The sequence below is a fragment of the Sus scrofa genome, chromosome 13, assembly GCF_054392235.1.
Source record: "Sus scrofa isolate SSC_HxYL_T2T_F1_AM1 chromosome 13, Sscrofa_HxYL_maternal_Yorkshire_Landrace_v2.0, whole genome shotgun sequence".
NCBI lineage: Eukaryota > Metazoa > Chordata > Mammalia > Artiodactyla > Suidae > Sus > Sus scrofa.
Window position 1 is genome coordinate 164,933,080 of NC_139395.1, and position 17,669 is coordinate 164,950,748.

Genomic DNA, 17,669 nt, shown 5'->3' on the forward strand with positions numbered 1-17,669 from the left:
TGAGCTACAGCTGCCAATCAAACCCACATCTTCATGGATACTAGTTGGGTTCTTTACAGCTGAGCCACAATGGTAACTCTTGTTTATTTTCTTTTGAGTTGTTTTATTTATTTATTTTTTTTGGGAGTTCTGGGCCAGGGATCCAACCTGTTCCACAGCAGTGATAACACTGGATCCTTAACCTACTGAGCCACAGGGGAACTCCTACTGCTGGAGTTTGAGAGTTATTTTTATATTTTGGATAACAATGCTTTATCAGATAAGTCTTGCAAATATTTTTCCCCAGTCTGGCATCATTCTTTGCATTAATTAGTATATTTACAAAATTTGTATCTAATGTGATTAATATGTACGGGTTAACATCTATATTTGTTTTCATTGCTCCCCTCCTTGTTTTGTCTTCCCCTCTTTCCCTTTTTATTTTAGTTGAACATTTTATATGATTCCCTTTTCCCCTCTCTTTGCATATCTATTATACTTTCACTACTTTGCCTTCAGTTTGCAAGTAACAAATAATCCATGTTCTTTTTCAAATAACATGCCATTTCATTAATATCCCAAGTGACTTTTTTAAATGATGATTTTTATTTTTTCCATTATAGCTGATTTACAGTGTTCTGTCAATTTTCTGCTGTAGGTGACCCAGTCACACATGCCTGTATGCATTCTTTTCTCTCACATTATCATGCTTCATCACAAGTGACCAGACATAGTTCCCAGTGCTATATAGCAGGATCCCATTGCGTATCTATTCCAAAGGCAATAGTTTGCATCTATTAAATCCAAATTCCCAGTCCCTCCCACTCCTTCCCCTTCCCTCTTGACAACCACAAGTCTGTTTTCCATGTCCATGATTTTCTTTTCTCTGGAAAGTTTCATTTGTGCCATAGATTAGATTCCAGATATAAGTGAAATCATAAGGTATTTGTCTTCCTCTTTCTGACTTCATTTTTTTTTGCTTTTTAGGGCCACACCTGAGGCATATGGAAATTCCTGGGCCAGGGGTTGAATCAGAGCTATAGCTGTCAGCCACAGCCACAGCCACAGCTGAATGGCAACATCGGATCTTTAGCCCACTGACCAGGGCCAGGGATCAAACACACATCCTCATGGATTCTATTTGTGTTCATTACCACTGAGCCACAACAGGAACTCCATGTAAGTGCCTTGTGATATAGTATTCCCAGTTCCTATTTCTCCCTTATAACATTGCTGTCATTCATTTTTACTTATCCATTTATTTATTTTAAACATTTTTTTGTTGTTGTTGTCTTTTTAGGGCTACACCCTGGGCACATGGGAATTCCCAGGCTAGGGGTTGAATCAGAGCTACAGCCTCCAGCCTACACCACAGCCACAGCAATACCAGATCTGAGCCACATCTGTTACCTACATCACAGCTCATGAAACGCCAGATCCTTAACTCACTGAATGAGACCAGGGATTCTGCATCCTCTTGGATGCTAGTTGGGTTCATTACCACTGAGTCACAATGGGAACTCTGGAACAAACTTATATATTAGATCAATTAAGATAAATATAAAGTATTTTATTTTAGCTCCTTTTATTTCTTCTCAAGAACTCTTTCTTTAGAGCTGAGTTTCTGACCTATATAATCTTTCTGAAGAAATTTTTTTAAGAATCCAGCTTTATTAAGCTAGACATTAATTTTGTGGCGGGGGCGGCATACCCATGGTATTCGGAAGAACCTCCACCACAGCAGTGACAATGCTGGATCCAGGAGTTCCCTCTGGTGGTACAGCAGTGACAACCCACTGCACCACCAGGGGAACTCCCAATTTGCAAGAGATTTGTAATACAATGTCACTCTTCTGACTAAATTTCTTTTAGGAAGATGCGATTATTTTTCATAAAAATGTTTATGTTAACGTGCGATGGGTTTATCGTTATTTTTAATCAATAAATATTTCTTTTAAATTCTCAGTTTTAGGAGTTCCCGTTGTCGTGCAGCAGAAACAAATCCGACTAGGAACCATGAGGTTGCAGGTTCGATCCCTGGCCTTGCTCAGTGGGTTAAGGATCCGGTGTTGCCGTGAGCTGTGGTGTAGGTCGAAGATGTGGCTCGGATCTGGTGTTGCTGTGGCTGTGGTGTAGGCTGATGGCTACAGCTCAGATTAGACCCCTAGCCTGGGTACCTCCATATGCCGCAAGTGAGGCCCTAAAAGGACAAAAGACAAAAGACAAAAAAAAAACAAAAACAAAAACTCAGTTTTAATGTCTAATGGCAAATATTGATAGACAAAGAACATCTCAATAATTTTTTTTTTATGGGTCTTTTTAGGGCTGCACACACGACATACAGAGGTTCCCAGGCTGGGGGTTGAATCAGCTGCAGCTGCCAGCCTACATTACAGCCACAGCAACGCGGGATCTGAGCTGCATCTTCGACCTACACCACAGCTCACATGATACCGGATCCTTAAGCCACTGAGCAAGACCAGGGATTGAACCTGGGTCTTCATGGATCCTCGTCAGATTCATTTCCTGCTGAGCTACAACAGGAACTCCAATAATTCTTAATATTGAAAGTTAGAGGTTCCAAGACCAAAATGTTTATGAGAATCATTGACCTAGCCCACCCATGTCTACTTTGTTCCCCCATTTTTTATGTGGATAAAGTGAGCTTGGAGTGAGAAGGGGTCTTTCAAGGGAGATTGTGGCTTTGATCCTGACACTGCATTTTTGGTATAATCCTTTGAAAACAGGTATGTCTGGGACACCTTGTGTATTCAATATCTCTTCATTGGATCCTTATCTGGATTAAATGTCTATGAGCTTTTTATCTTTTGTCTTTTTAGGGCTGCACCACAGCATATGAAGTTCCTAGGCTAGGGGTCGAATTGGAGCTGTGTTCACATGAACAATTGCATGTGTTCACTTTATATTTTTATAGGATTTAGGGGGTTTTTTTTGGTTTGTTTTTGTTTCTTTGCCTTTTCTAGGGCCACTCCCGTGGCATATGGAGGTTCCCAGGCTAGGGGTCTAATCGGAGCTGTAGCCACCAGCCTAAGCCAGAGCCACAGCAATGCAGGCTCCCAGCCCCGTCTGCAACCTCCACCACAGCTCATGGCAACGCTGGATCCTTAACCCACTGAGCGAGGCCAGGGATTGAACCCGCAACCTCATGGTTCCTAGTCAGATTCATTAAACACTGACCCACGATGGGAATTCCAGGAGTTATGTTTTTAACCGTTTGAAAATTATTTAGCAATCATTGTGGCTCAGCAGATCAGCAGTTTCGATCTGGCGTTGCTGTGAGCTGTGGTGTAGGTCCCAGATGTGGCTGGGATCTGGCATTGCCTTGGTTGTGGTGTAGGCCAGCAGCTGTAGCTCTGATTTGACCCCTAGCCTAGAAACGTCCATATGTTGCAGCTGTGGCCCTAAAAATCAAAAACAAACAAAAAAACAGCAAAAAAGAAAATTATTATTTAGCAAAAACTATAAGAAAATAAAATACATAGGAGATGGTAATAAGTCATAAGAATGAAGACAGGGTAAGAAGACAGCTGTTAACTTGTGGCGTAGAATGTACCATTTTAGATAGGGAAAATCAGTAAGTTCTGCACTTCTCTCTCTTAATTTTAGGTGGCATCCCTCCTCTTCTCTCCATCTTCACTGCCACTACACTAATCCAAGCCATCTTCTCATCTGATCTCCCTGCCTTACTCCTACCTACTCTGATCATCAGCTACCTGATGATCATTTTTAAAAAACAATTACCTGATTATTTCCCTCTTTTCCACTGGCCCCCAATGGTGGCGTCGTTTTGTGGGGCCTAAAGATCACAAAATTCAGGAGGCCCGCTTTGAGGTAAATAGTAGAAAAATTAGATACTGAGCCTTGAAAAGGGCAGTGAAAACTGGTTCTGAAACTTAAGCTTCATAGCTTCGCTATAAATCCACCTCTGCCTAAAAGTCTAGCCTCGTTTTTCTCTACCTCAACATCTCTCTCCTACAACTCTTGCCTAGAAAGCTCTTCCCTTAGGCTTTTTCCTAGCTAATTTTTGCACTCAATTTTTAGCTCCCTATCCGTCCACAAACCCAGCTGGGTCAGGGACAGAGTCTCTTCAAGCTCCAGGCACCCCAGGGGAGTCCCCTTTCGAATCGAAGAGCTGCTCTTTTCCAGCACCCTCAGGAGATCCCTGGCTGGTCTGGGTTTGCACCCTGGATATATCCATAGGCAGAGCCCCAGAAGAGAGTGAGCAGTAGATCGCCTCCGTTTTTGTCCTTAGTAGGGCGCACCATCTCTCCGGAACCCGCGCCGCTCCAGAATCGATTCCGGTCGGAACGACAGCGCTGTGCACGCAGACTTGGCTGCGCAGGTGGTGAGAGGTGCTGCGTGGTGCGGAAGCATACAGACTTTCTGATGGTTCCTTGCACTTCAGAGAAAACAGGTAAGGTCTGGTCGCAGCAGCCTCTTGTTGCCGCCACCGCCGCCCTTCGGGAAACTTTTTCAGCCATTCCACTTTATGCTCCTTCGTCTGAAAATTTTCTTTTAGCAGTAATTTCCAGACAGATTTTTTTTTCCCCTCAGAGGGATTTACTTGTGACCAGTTTTCTCAGTTTTTGTCAGAAAGGGTAATTGTCTTTTGAAGGGTAGTTTGTTGGGGTTTTTTTGCCTTTTTTTTTTTTTTTTAGCACCTCACCGGGGCACATGGAAGTTCCCAGGCTAGGGGTAGAATGAGAGCTACAGCTGCTGGCCTATGCCACAGCCACAGCAGTGCTGGATCCCTAACCCACTGAGCGGGGGCCAAGGATCAAAGCAGCATCCTAGTGGATACTAGTTGGGGTTGTTAATTCTGAGCCACGATGGGAACTCCTGCATGTATTTTTTTAAGGAAAAAAAATAGATTTAAAAATTTTTTATGACCACACCAGAGGCATATGGAAGTTCCCTGGCCAGGGACTAAATCGAGGGAGATAAATAATCCACTGCACTGGGCTGGGATTGATCCGCCCCTCCGCAGAGAGAAGCAAGATCATTAACCCACTGTGCCATATTTGGAACTCCTGGAAAAGATAATCTTTATGAGCAGATAACTATCATCATCTTTATGAAAATAGTATGTCCATAATACCTAGTAGCCAGAGTTCTTTTATTTTTTCATTTTTTAATAGTTATTTCCCCAATACATTTTTTTTTCTACTGTACAGCATGGTGACCCAGTTACGCATACATGTACGCATTCTGTTTTCACAGCTTATCATGCTCCATCATAAGTGACTAGACAGAGTTCCCAGTGCTACACAGCAGGATCTCATTGCTAATCCATTCCAAAGGCAATAGTTTGTATCTATTAGCCCCAAGCTCCTCAACCACCCCACTCCTTCCCCCTCCCCCCAGGCAACCACAATTCTATTAAGTCCATGATTTTCTTTTCTGTGGAAAGGTTCCTTTGTGCTATATATTAGATTCCAGGTATAAGTGATATCATGTGGTATTTGTCTTTCTCTTTCTGACTTACTTCACTTAGGATGAGAGTCTCCATCCATGTTGCTGCAAATGGCATTATTTCTTTTTTATGGCTGAGTAGTGTTCCATTGTGTGTATATACCACATCTTCCTAATCCAGTTGTCTGTCGGTGGACATTTGGGTTGTTTCCATGTCTTGGCTGTTGTGAATAGAGCTTTGATGAACATGTGGATGCATGTGTCTTTTTTAAGGAAAGTTTTGTCCAGATATATGCCCAAGAGTGGGATTGCTGGATCATATGGTAGTTCTACGTATAGATTTCTAAGGTATCTCCATACTGATTTCCATAGTGATTGTACCAGCTTACATTCCCACCAACAGTGCAGGAGGGTTTCCTTTTCTCCACACCCTCTCCAGCATTTGTTATTTGTGGACTTAATGATGGCTGTTCTGACTGGTAGTTCTTTGAATTTTTTGATTGTTCAGAATGTTTTTCAATAAAATCCAGTCAATGTTTACACATTATATTTGGTTGTTAGAACTTTGTGAGGATCAATTCCATTATTTTCATTATAATTATTAATTTTTTTGGAAGATTCTAGGCCAGTTTTTTGTATTTATTTTTGTTTTGTTTTTTTGTTTTTTGCCTTTTTAGGCTGCACGCACCGTATATGGAGGTTCCCAGGCTAGGGGTTGAATTGGAGCCGCAGCGGCTGATCTATTCTACAGCTCATGGCAACATCAGATCCTTAACCCACTGAGTGAGGCTGGGGATTGAACCTGCATCCTCATGGATACTAGACAGATTCATTTCCACTGAGCCACAATGGGAGCTCCTAAGCCAGTTGTTTTGCAGAAGGTCCTACCTTTTTTTTTTTTTTTTTTAGTTGAAGTATAGTTGATTTACAATGTTTCAGGTATAAGTAAAGCAATTCAGAATTAATATTCTTTTTCAGATTCTTCTCCATTATACTTTATTATAAGATATTAACTATGGATCCCTGTACTACACAGCAGGTCCTTGTATATCTATTGTATATATACTAGTGTAAATACATTAATCCCAAATTCCCAATTTATCTCTCCCTTCCACCTTTCCCCTTTGGAAACCATAAGTTTGTTTTCTGTGCCTGTGAGTCTGTTCTGTTTTATAAATAAGTTCATTTGTATTATTTTTTTACATTCCACATATAAGTGATATCCTATGACATTTGGCTTTCTCTTTCTGACTTCACTCAGTATGATAATACCCAGGTCAATCCATTCTGCTACATATGGTGTTATTATTATTATTATTTGTATTTTTAGTGCCACACCTGTGGCATGTGGAGGTTCCCAGGCTAACTGTTGAATGTAGCCGCTGGCCTACGCCACAGCCACAGCCGCTCCAGATCCAAGCTGCATCTGCGACCTGCACCACAGCTCAGGGTAACCCCCTCTCCCTCCCTTTCTTTCTTCTTGTTCTCTGTTTCCCCCTCCCTCTTCCCCTTTTTTTCTTTCTCATTCCCCCCCCTTATCTTCTCAGCTCTAGATGTTTAAATGATGAATATTTTAAGGAAATCCTTAACCCACTGAGCGAGACCAGGGATCGAACCTGTGTTCTCATGGATTCTAGTCAGATTCGTTTCCACTGAGCCACAGTGGGAACTCTTGCATATGGCATTATTTAATTCCTTTTTATGACTGAGTAATAATATTCCACTATATAAAGTGGAATATTACACACACACACACATAATGGAATGTATATATATATATATATATATATATATATATATATACACACAGATATAAACATATATACAGATATATACATATATGTGTATACAGATTAATGGATAAAGAAAAACATATATACCACATTTTCTTTATCCATTCATCTATCATTGAACATGTAGTTTGTTTCTGTGTCTTGCCTATTGTAAATAGTGCTACTATGAACATTGGGGGGAATGTAAATTTTTGAATTAGAGTTTTGGGAGTTCCCATTGTGTCTCACTGGCAATGAACCCAACTAATATGACTGGTTTCCATAAGGATGTGGATTTAGTCCATTGCCTCGATCAGTGGGTTGAGGATCTGGTGTTGCCCTGAGCTGTGGTGTAGGTCACAGATGCAGCTTGGATCTGGCATTGCTGTGGCTGTGGTATAGGCTGGCGGCTACAGCTTGGATTTGACCCCTAGCCTGGGAACTTCCATATGCTATGGGTGTGGCCCTATAAAGACAAATATATATATATATTAGAGTTTTGTCAGATGTATGTCCAGGAATGGGGTTACAGGATCATTTGGTAATTCTTTTAGTATTTTAAGACCCTCTATACTGTTTTCCATAGTGGTTGCACAGTTTACAGTCCTACCAACAGTATAGGATTCCCTTTTCTTGACATCCTTTCTAGCATGTATTTGTAGACTTTTTGATAATAGCCTTTCTGACTGGTGTGAGGTGGTATTTCATTGAGGTTTTGATTTGCATTTCTTTAATAATTAGCAATGTTAGCCTGTGCCTGATGACCTGTATGTTGGCTATCTGTTTAGGTCTTCTGCTCATTTTTTGATTGGGTTGTTTGTTTTTTGATGTTGAGCTGTATGAACTATTTTTATATTTTAGAAATTAAGCCCCTGTTAGTCACATGGTTAGCAAATATTTTCTCCCATTCTGTAGGTTGTCTTTTCATTCTATTTATGGTTTCCTTTGTGTGGCAAGATCTTTTAATTTTAATTAGGTCCCATTTGTTTATTTTTGCTTTTGTCTCCATTACTGTAGTAAATGGATCCAAAACCACATTACTGTGATTTATGTCAAAGAGTTTTCTGCAAAACCACATTACTGTGATTTATGTCAAAGAGTTTTCTGCCTATCTTTTCTTCTAGGAGTTTTAAAGTATCCAGTTTTACATTTAGATCTTTAGTCCATCTTGACTTCATTTTTGTGTATGGTATTAGAGGATGTTCCCATACCATTTATTTATTTATTTGTCTTTTTGCCATTTCTTGGGCCACTCCCGCCGCATATGGAGGTTCCCAGACTAGGGGTCGAATTGGAGCTGTAGACACCGGCCTATGCCAGAGCCACAGCAACACAGGATCCGAGCCGCGTCTGCAACCTACACCACAGCTCATGGCAACGCCAGAGCCTTAACCCATTGAGCAAGGCCGGGGATCAAACCTGCAACCTCATGGTTCGTAGTCTGATTCGCTAACCACTGAGCCACAACGGGAACTCCCCGTATCACTTATTAAAGAGAATTTCTCTTTTCTCCGTTGTATATTCTTGCCTACTTTGTCATAATTGTGTGGGTTTATTTCTGAGCTTTCTATTCTATTCCATTCATTTCTGTGTCTTTGTGCGTGTGTGTGTGCCAGTGCCAGTACCATACTGTTTTTTAAATAATTTACCATTTATTAATATTTTTGGCCATATTTAATAAACCTCTTTTTCTGTTTGTTTTTGATTAGTTGCCCTGCCAGAGTAAGCAGACACATTCTTGTCCACTAAATATTTCAGCATGCACCTCCTAAGAAAAAGGACATTCTTCTACATAACAGAATGTCATTATAAAACCTAAGAAATAAACAGCCATTGCATAATAGCATCTAATATCTAGTTCATATTCAAATATACTTAATTATCCCCAAAATATGTTTTGTAGTTTTCCTTTAAAAATTCAGGATTCAATAGTCTTAGGCATTCTATTTGATTTTAATAGCTTTTTAGTTCCTTTTAATGAGGAAAATTTGTTTTTGTTGTTTTTTGTTTTTGTTTTTTGCTTTTTTTTTTTTTTTTAGGGCCGCACCTGTGGCATGTGGAAGTTCCCAGGCTAGGGGTGGAATTGGAGCTGTAGCTGCCAGCCTACACCACAGCCACACTGGATCGCAGCCACATCTGTGACCTATACCATAGTTCACCACAACTCCAGATTGAATGGCGGATCCTTAACCTACTGAGCAAGGCCAGGGACTGAACCTAAGTCCTCTTGGATACCAGTTGGGTTTATTACCACTGAGCCATGGCAGGAACTCCTGTTTTGTTTTGTTTTTAATGATGTTAACATTTTGAAGAGAAAAGGTCAGTTGTACAATATACCACATTCTGAGCTAATTTTCTGTATTTCCTGTCAACTCAACATTAAGACCGGAGACTTGATTAGATTCACATGAATACTTCATGCATGACTTTGAGGACTTTGTATTGTGTTATGTGAGAAGGTACACAATTCAGATTGTTCACCATTATATTAAAAACATTATCACTTGGAGTTCCCCTCATGGCGCAGCAGAAACAAATCCGACTAGGAACCATGAGGTTGTGGGTTCAATCTCTGGCCTCGCTCAGTGGGTTAAGGATCTGGCATTGCTGTGAGCTGTGGTGTAGGTTGCAGACTCGACTTGGGTCCCGAGTTGCTGTGGCACTGGCGTACGTAGGCTGGCGGTACAGCTCCGATTAGACCCCTAGCTGGGGAATTCCACATGCCACAGGTGTCTCCCTAAAAGGCAAAACAACCCAAAAAACAACACTGTTATCACTTTTTAAAGTCATGACCACCAGACATGACTAGATCTGCATCAGATCTAGATGCAGATTTCACTTTAGAATTTGTAACTACTCTTTAGGGTGAAAGCATGTGACTATTTCACCTTTCCCCAAAAATCCTCTACCTAATGAATTTTAGCATCTGGTGGTCACTGGTATCTGAATCAATTATTGCACTGATAGTTGCAAAGTCATATCAGTCTTTATTCTTTTTTTTTTCTTTTTGTCCTTTTACCATTTCTAGGGCTGCTTCTGCGGCATGTGGAGGTTCCCAGGCTAGGGGTCTAATCAGAGCCGTAGCCGCTGGTGTACTCCAGAGCCACAGCAACTCGGGATCCGAGCTGCGTCTGCAACCTACACCACAGCTCATGGCAATGCCAGATCCTTAACACACTGAGCAAGGCCAGGGATCGAACCTGCAGCCTCATGGTTGCTAGTCGGATTTGTTAACCACTGCACCATGACGAGAACTGCAGTCTTTATTCATTTTTTAGCTGGCATATAAAGAAGAACTTTTCCTCTTTCCTTTTTGAGTACCATTATGGCCTCATGGATTAAAAATGTTTTTAAATTATTTATTATTGCCATTACTCTAGGAGGTGGATCTGAGAAGATATTGCTGTGGTTTATGTAAGAGAGTATTTGGGTATATTTTCCTCTAAGAGTTTTATAGTATCTGGTCTTATATTTAGATCTTAATCCATTTTGAGTTTATTTTTGTGTGTAGTGTTAGAGAGTGTTCTAATTTCATTCTTTTACATGTAGCTGTCCAGTTTTCTAAAATTTATATATTTTAAAATTAAAATTGTTTTATATTTAATTTTTGTTAATATGCTATGACCAATTGATATTATAATGCATTAACATATTTGCATTACACAAGTGATTAGCTGTCATATTTTTTAACATACCAACCTGTTTTTATAATATAGATTATACTTATTTTATTAACAAAGTTTAGAAATGTTATTGCCTTTCTATTTTTTGGAACAAATTGTATAATAAGGGATTTATTTACTACTTGGAAGCCTGTAGTATTCACACATAAAAACATCTATGCAGGAATTGAATTGAAGGAAATATGTGATGATCAATTCAGTTTCTTAAGGCATTATTGGTTTATTCAAGCTATCTTTTTTTTTTTTTTTTTTTTTTTTTTTTTTTTTTTTTTGCTATTTCTTGGGCCACTCCCTCGGCATATGGAGGTTCCCAGGCTAGGGGTCGAATCGGAGCTATAGCCACTGGCCTATGCCAGAGCCACAGCAACGCAGGATCCGAGCCGCGTCTGCAACCTACACCACAGCTCACGGCAACGCTGGGTCGTTAACCCACTGAGCAAGGGCAGGGACCGAACCCACAACCTCATGGTTCCTAGTCGGATTCATTAACCACTGTGCCACGATAGGAACTCCTAATTTTTATTTTAAATTCACTCTCTCTCAGGAGTTCCTATTGTGGCACAGCAGAAACAAATCCAATTAGGAACCATGAGGTTGTGGGTTCGATCCCTGGCCTTGCCCAGTGGGTTAAGGATCCCGTGTTGCTACGGCTATGGTGTAGGCTGGGAGCTGCAGCTCAGATTGGGCCCCTAGCCTAGGAAACTCCATATGCCGTGGGTGTGGCCCTAAAAAGCAATAAATAAATAAATAAATAAATTTGCTTTCCCTCAGATATATGTAATTTTTTTTTTTTGGCCATGACTATGGCCCATAGAAGTTCACAGGCCAGGCACCGAACCCACAACATAGCAGTTACCAGAGCCACAGCAGTGACAACACTGGATCCTTAACCTGCTGAGCCACAAGGGAACTCCTTAGATTCTATATTTTATTTATTTGATTTTTCTCTTGTTTTCTTATTCAGTCTTGTTAGAGATTTATTAACCTTTCCAAAGAACAATGCCCAGATATGTTTTTTCAAGAATAGACTGATATAGAGGGTAGGGTATAGGATAGTGGGGAGCACCTTTGGGACAAATACCCATAGAGGAAAAGGGAAGAAAATAGGATTGGGGAGATAGAGAAACAGAAGGAGATGCAAGCAGGAATCAAAGGCTTGGCCAACCTCTTGTAGCAGTTCTGGAGCTAAAATGTCAGAGTTGGCTCACTTTAGGTCAAATATTTCTGCTCCATACCCTAGCCAAGTTAGTTACTGGTGTGGGCTGCTTGGGGAAGGTTATGATCTTGGGCAAGGGCATTTGTCTGTAACTAAGGGGCCCTTCCAAGAGCTGCTAGCTGGAGGCTGTCTCCTGACGACATTTTCTTTCATTGAAGGGGAATCTGGGCAACTCATATCTAATTCCACTATAGCTGATTTCTGTGTTTTTTTCTGTTGTTGTGTTTTATTTGTTTGTTTTTGTTTTTTATTTGGCTGCACCTGTGGCAAGCAGATGTTCCCAGGCCAGGGATTAAACCCATGCCACAGCAGCAACTTAAGCCACAGCAGTGACAACACTGGATCCTTAACCTGCTGCCCCACCAGGGAACTCTGCTGATTTATTTTGTCTTTTTCTTTCTTCCTTCCTTTCTTTCTTTCTTTCTTTCTTTCTTTCTTTCTTTCTTTCTTTCTTTCTTTCTTTCTTCCTTCCTTCCTTCCTTCCTTCTTTCCTTTCCTTTCCTTTCCTTTCCTTTCCTTTCCTTTCCTTTCCCTTTCCCTTTCCCTTTCCCTTTCCTTTCCTTTCCTTTCCTTTCCTTTCCTTTCCTTTCCTTTCCTTTCCTTTCCTGCATCCGTGACATATGGAGGTTCCCAGGCTAGGGGTCGAATTGGAGCTATAGCTGCTGGCCTACAGCACAGCCACAGCAACATGAGATCTGAGCTGTGTCTTTGACCTACACCACAGCTCATGGCAATGCTGGATCCTTAACCCATGAGCAAGGCCATGGATCAAGCCTACATCCTCATGGGTCCTAGTCAGGTTCCTCAACTGCTGAGCCATGAAGGGAATTCCTGATTTCTGGTTTTGATCACCCTCTCTCTGCCTTGTTGTTTTGTTTTCTATTTCCTTAATTTCTGTCATTATTTTTTCCTTCCAGTATGTTTCTTTGAATTTATTAAGTTGTTCTTTTTCTAGATTGAGCAATAATTTTCCTTGAGTTAAATTTTAAAACTAGAATTTTCCTTATAAAAACTGCTTTGTCTAATTCTGAGAAGTTCTTATACTCTTCCTTTTTTTCTACAGTCATTATTTTTTCAAAACATTTTCTCCTCTATTTTTTTTCCTTCTTCCAAGGCTGCTGTTAAGTATTATTAGCTTTCCTTCTTAATAGCTCTTACTTTTCTTTCATAATTTTATCTTGAGTTAGTGTCTGGAAGATCAGGATTGGTAAGGAGTCTATAACAAGGAATTCCTAGGTTCTTCCTTCTCTTCTGTCTTCCCAGAGGAAATTTATGCCACTGTGAAAAGCAGCAGCTCTGCTCCTCAGCAACCCAGCAGGATTCCCACCACCTCCAGGATCACCCAAAATGGGAGAAAAGCCAGCATATGTCATTGTTACTTCTGTCTTGGCCACAGTCTATTTTGATCTTCTCTATTAATATTTATGTCTAATCCTCCAACCAAACAAGTGGCTTCTAGTTACTGTACTCTCTCCAGATGCTTCTATTTCATACTTGTGTTTTTAAACATAGCTGCCTATAATTTGTTCTCTGCTCTGAGGAGATAGAAGTAGAGTAGAGAAGGCACAGTCTGCAGTCTCAAGTAAGCACTTAACCTCACCTTTCACACTTTTATTACTTCTAGTTAGAACACTATAGACTTGAGAATATGTTTGTTCGTGACCTGCAATGTAATTTGTAGGGTAAGGCTAAGGCTAACCTGGCTAAGGCTAACCTGAACTCAGGCTATTGATGGTTAGTGACGCAGTTGTCCAATTGTCAGTCTGTTTTAGAGGGAGCCCAAACCAGCAGGGAGGCTAGAACAGAAAAATCAAATGACACTTGAAATCCTTTCCAGTAGAGTGCTTTGTTAGGCTCTTAGGGCAAAATGGACTTAGGGATAAAGTGCTTTGAAGTCTGTCATCTGAAAGTATTATGAATGAACTGTCTGTTAGTGTAAAAATTTCTTTCCTAAGGACTCTGGTCTGGAGACCAGCACAGGATTAAAAAAACATGATATCATCAGTCTTTGAAATAACCAAGAAGTCTAATTCAATAACCCAAAGAAAACCAACTCTGGCTATATGTTATTTATTGTTTACTATTTCAGTATGTCTTTCTTTCTTCATTAAAATTTCTATTCATTCTATTTTTTTCTTATTGTACTGCGCAAAGACCCTGTCTTTCTTCACCTCAAAATTAATGTCTATCAAGAAGCTACTCTTGATTCGTATTTACAATTTCAGGTTTGCCTCTAGGTGCTAGAGAAAGAGGGATATACTTTCAGACCATATAACCTAATATGAAGGAGTAGAAAAGATCACTTGAATGAGTATTTGTGACCTAAAAAACAGAATCAGAGTGATTAGGACTCCATAGTGAAGGTGGTTGCCAGAGTGACACAACTCCATCCAAAAGGAAATTTTTTAAGGGCCTGAAAAACCACTAACATAAAGTCAATGCAATCAGTCTTACATTTGTTCATTCAGTGTGAGTTAATGATTCTTCAAAGAATCAGACTTTGTTCATCTCTAGTGTCATAAACTGATTGGAAACACTGTCCATGCTGGCACTGTGGTTGAGGGTACAGACAAATGAAAGACAACATTATGGATGGGACAGATGAAGGAAAGTACCTGATCCAAGCAAGGAAGGGACACAGTAAATGGGTCTTTTCAAGCTTAATCCTAGAAAAAGAATAAGAATAGCTTATTTCTATCAGTGGACTTTATGTACCAGGGGCTATTGTTAAGAGCTAAGTGAACCCTGGTTTAAAAAAAAAATATATGATCCCTGCCCTTATGTAGCTCAGAGTATTGTAGGGAAGACTGATATTATACAATGTATGAATGGAGATCCAGCTTTTATGAAGAAAGAGAACAGGGCCAGCAAGAATCAGTACTAGAATTGATCTTCTATCATTATGTGGTTTTGCATAAGTCACATCTAGACCCAAAGAAGGAAAAGTAGCCCCTCAGAAAACAGACACAAGGAGGCCAATGATTTGCTTATGAAAATAGGACTAATACTTTTAGAATCCAGAATTCAAATCAAGTTGGTCTGACTCCAAAATATAACTGCTACTTAAAGACTCAATAATTCCCCATAGACTAAACTTCTCAAGGGCAGGGGACTTTTTTTTTTTTTTTTTTTTTTTTTTAAGGGCCGCACATGTGGCATATGGGAGTTCCCAGGCTAGGGGTCAAATCGGAGCTGTAGCTGCCAGCCTACACCACAGCCACAGCCACATCCACCAGATCCAAGCTGCATCCGCAGCCTATACTGCAGCTTGCAGCAATGTTAGATCCTTTACCTACTGAGTGGAGCCAGGGATTGAACCCACATCCTCTTGGTTACTAGTCAGGTTTGTTATTGCTGAGACACAGCGGGAACTCCAGGCGCTATATTTTTATTACCCTATCTTCAGTCTAACACATAATAGACACCTAATGAATTGCTATTAAATAAGTACAGTTGAAATATTGAGCTCTTATAGGGAAAAGAGTAGAACATTAAAGGCATAATAACAGTCATGTTTCAGAAGGAAGGAGAGGCTTGCTTTCAAATCTTTGACAGACAGTTTAGGTTAGAAAAGAAATAAAGGAGTATTGGTGGAAGAGAATTAGGAATAAATATTAACATCATTAAGGTTATGTTTGGAGAGAATGTATTACATAAAATAATAAGCAGTGAAAGATCAAAATAAAGATGAGAAATTTTTGTAATAAATTGCTTTTTTTGAGTATTGATCTTTCTATTAAAGTATAGTTGATGTGGAAATTATATGTTACAGGTGTACAGTATAGTGATTCACAATTTTTAAAGGTTATACTCCATTTATAGTTATTATAAGCATGACTGTAGTCCCTGTGTTGCATAATATATCCTTGTAGCTTATTTTATATCTTTGTATCTCTTACTCCTATATTATTCCTCCTCCCTTTCCTCACCCCGCTGGTAACCACTAGCTTATATATTCTCTATAGCGCTGAATCTGCTTCTTTTTTGTTTTATTCACTAGTTTGTTGTATTTCATAGATTCTACATGTAAGTGATATTATAAAGTATTTGTCTCTCTCTGTCTGACTTATTTTACTTATCATAATAGCCTCCAAGTCCATCCATGTTGCTTCAAGTGGCAAAATCCCATGAGTCTTTTTTTATGACAAATTCCTAGAAGTGGAATTGCTAAGTAAAAATAAAGATTTTAATAATTGAAAATGTAGGGAGTTCCCATGTGACTCAGTGGTAAGGAATCTCATTAGTGTCCATGAGGACACAGGTTCAATCCCTGGCCTTGCTCAGTAGGTTAAGGATCTGGTGTTGCTGTGAGCTGTGGTGTAGGTTGCAGATGTGGCTTGGATCCTGTGTTGCTGTGGTTGTGGTGTAGGCCAGCAGCTACAGCTCTAATTCAACCCCTAGCCTGGTAACCTCCGTGTGCTGAGGGTGCGGCCCTACAAAATAGCAACAACAACAAAAAAAAGTATTTCCACATTGCCCTCCACAGAGGAGTAGAATATATACTTCCACTTATCTCACAATGGATAAGAACACTTGTTTCTTTACACTCTCACCAAGTGTACAATCAAATCTTAAGCATTGCCAGTCTGATACTGAAAATGGCATATCTGTATGGAATTTTTCCCTTAAAATAAACTTTATTTTGTAGCATAGTTTTAGATTTACAGAAAAATTGTGAGGATAGTTTCCATATGCCCCATGCCCAATTTCCCTTAGTGTTAATATCTTATATTAATGTTACATTTATTACAAGTTAATGAAGTAGTATTGATAAATTATTAACTAAATTCCACACTTTATTCAGATATTTATAGTTTTTGCTAAAGTTCATTTTCTGTTTCTGGGTTCCATCCAGGATAACACTTCACATTTAGTTGTCATATCTCCTTAGACTTCCTTTGGCTATGGCAGTTTTTTAGACTTTCCTTATTTTTGATGATCTTGACAGTTTTGAGAAATATGTTCAGGTATTTTGTAAAATGTTCCTCTGTTTGAATTTGTCTGATATTTTCCTTGGGGACTGGGAAAGACTGGGGTTGAGTTTGGGGAGGAAGAACACAGAGGTAAATTACCATTCTTATTACATCATATCAAGAGTATATACTATCAGGACTTCCCATGTGGCTCACAACATAACTAATCCGCGTTGCTTCTACAGTGGCTGTAGCTCGACTCCTGGTCTGGGAATTTCCATATGCCCTGGGTGTGGCCACTTGTTTAAAAAAATATATCTATATATACTATCAGCTATCAATATGATATTATTATTGAGGTTGACCTTGATCATCTGACTGAACTGGTGTTTGTAAGGTCTCTCTGCCATAAGTTCAGTTTTCACCTGCCTCCTTTCCAAACTGTATTCTTTGAGAAGAGTTGCTATATATAGCTCATCTTTAAAGAATGGGGTGTTGTGCTCCACTCTCTTGAGGTAGGAATATCAAAATATATTATTTGGAATTTTCTCTGTGGGAGATTATCTGCATAATCTGTAATTTGTTGATTAATATTGAGATTGAGAATTTTTTCATAAATTTCAGAGTCATTTCTGTTTCTTTTCTCTTTTAGCTATTTGTTCAAGTTTGTTGT

General features: G+C 39.6%; 1 protein-coding gene across 20 annotated transcripts in view; it reads left to right on the forward strand.

Annotated features, from left to right (window-relative positions):
* Nucleotides 1-4,344: 4,344 nt before the first annotated feature.
* MORC1 (MORC family CW-type zinc finger 1) overlaps nucleotides 4,345-17,669 on the forward strand; it is a 353,564-nt gene continuing 340,239 nt past the window's right edge. For all 20 annotated transcript variants that reach the window (XM_084991381.1, XM_084991382.1, XM_084991383.1 and 17 more), the window contains exon 1: nucleotides 4,345-4,414. The gene's annotated coding sequence lies outside the window, so the exon portion shown is untranslated. The remainder of the gene's footprint in view (nucleotides 4,415-17,669) is intronic.